Raw genomic sequence first — 2321 nt, forward strand, 5'->3', positions numbered from 1 at the left:
CCAAAGACAACTTAGAAGATCAGTAGAAAAGGTCTGTTGGACCTGGGTGAGAGAGGAGTGTGCTCTGGCCCCAGTCTTTAGGTGGCAGCAGCAGTGACAGTGGCTGCTTCCAGAACTCTTGGCCCACAGTCAGTGGTGGGATTGAGCAGTTGAACAGAGGGAGATTGCAGGGATCTCTTTGCTGGTGCTGAGGCAGGATTCTCTTGCTTTAGCCTTTTGGATCTGGGTCAAAGTTCTGGAAGGAGGTCATGGGGTAAGGAGGAGCACTAGCATGGTAGAGCTTATGGCAGTGGTAGAGAGGGAATCCTCACAGTTTCAAGGCAGAAAAGAGTACTTGTAGTCGCTCATAGACCATAGCACAGACAAGAAGAGGTGTAAACACCTCTCCTTTGATCATACCACATTGGAAGAACTGAAAATTTATAGGTCCCTAGGAAGTATCTTTGAAAACAGCTGCACAAAACCCCTGAAGCTTGGGATAGTATACCCTACAAACTGGAAGCAGAGTTCTACCTTAACAAAGGGTTTAAAAGTCAAGTAATTGTCCAGGAAAATGAGCAAACAGTGGGAAAAAAGTGAGACTATAAAATCTTACTTTGGTGTCAAAGAAGATCAAAACATACAACCAGAAGAAGACAACAAAGTCAAAGCTTTGACATCCAAGGCACCCAAGAAAAATATGAATTAGTCTCAGGCCATGGAAGAGCTCAAAAAGAATTTTGAAAATCAAGTAACAGAAGAAGATTAAAAATTGAGAAGAGAAATGGGAGTGATACAAGAAAATCATGAAAAATGAGTTGACAGCTTGCCAAAGGAGACTCAAAATATACAGAAGAAAATAGCACCTTAAAAATAGACTAACCCAAATGACAAAAGAGGTCCAAAAAGTCAATGAGGAGAAGAATGCCTTAAAAAGCAGAATTGGCCAAATGTAAAAAGAGGTCAAAAAGCTTATTAAAGAAAATAATTCATTAAAAGCTAGAATGGAGAAAATGGAAGCTAATGACTCTATTAGAAATCAAGAAATTATAAAACAAAGACAAAAGAATGAAAAAAATGGAAGACAATGCGAAATATCTTATTGGAAAAACAATTGACCTGGAAAATAGATCCAGAAGAGATAATTTAAAAATTATTGGACTACCTGAAAGCCATGATATAAAAAGAGCCTAGATATCATATTTCAAGAAGTGCCAAGGAAAATGGCTCTGATATTCTAGAACAAGAGTATAAAATAGAAATTTTAAAAATCCACTGTTCATATTCTGAAAGAGATCTTAAGAAGAAAACACCTAGGAATATTGTACCCAAATTCCAGAGTTCCCAGGTCAAAGAGAAAATATTACAAGGAGCCAGAAAGAAACAATTGAAGTATTGTGTAAACACAATCAGGATAACACAATATTTAGCAGCTTCTACATTAAGGGATCAGAGGCATTGGAATATGATATTCCAGAGGCCAAAGGAGGTAGGATTAAAGCCAAGAATCACCTACCCAGCAAAACTGAGTATAATCCTTCAGGGGGGATGAATATTCAATGGAATAAAGGACTTTCAAACATTCTTGATGAAAAGATCAGATCTGAATAGAAAATTTGACTTTCAAACACAAGACTCAAGAGAAGCATGAAAAGGTAAACTTGAAAGAGAAATCATAAAGACTTATTAAAGTTGAACTGTTTATACTCCTAATATTTTTTAATGTTCCATTGAAGTCTATAAAGAATTAAAGTTCTGAAATATAATACCTTACAATCATATCTGACCATCTCAAAATGGAATGGGAATAATGAGGAGATAGTAAACTATTTTCCTAGAGTTATTCATGCAGAGACTAAACAAATCCTTTTATAAATGTTGTCAATGAATTTCCGGCTCTGAGTAGGTAATGGGAGTAATCACAACCCCTGCCTGCTTTACAACCATGGGCCATTTTCATTGGACCATTTGTTGAACCCAGTGCTGAAGGATTTGGTGCCTTGTGATGATGACACATAGGCCCTTGATCCCTCAGATAACAACAGCAAGGAAAAGGAGATGAGAAGATCAGTTACTGAACAAGTTAGACTTTAGAGGAAGAAGCAACTTCCATTCTTATCCTTTTCCTCACTCTTTCTAGAATACTTGGTGTTGAACACTCTCTCTGAAACCTCCTGACTTTGAGGGAAACTACCCTTTGCTCCCCACAAATTCCCCAGCACAATAATGGTGATGGCAGTACCTTGCAAAACTAATTTTAGCTTTCCATGGGTATTCTATCTATGATAACTGATATAAGGACAGAAGGATTAATTCATTGAACAAGCCAAAGGTACAAAGGA

Source organism: Petaurus breviceps, unplaced genomic scaffold (assembly GCF_028583685.1).
Source record: "Petaurus breviceps papuanus isolate PSGF00001 unplaced genomic scaffold, PetGlider_PUasm1.0 313, whole genome shotgun sequence".
Classification (NCBI taxonomy): domain Eukaryota; kingdom Metazoa; phylum Chordata; class Mammalia; order Diprotodontia; family Petauridae; genus Petaurus; species Petaurus breviceps.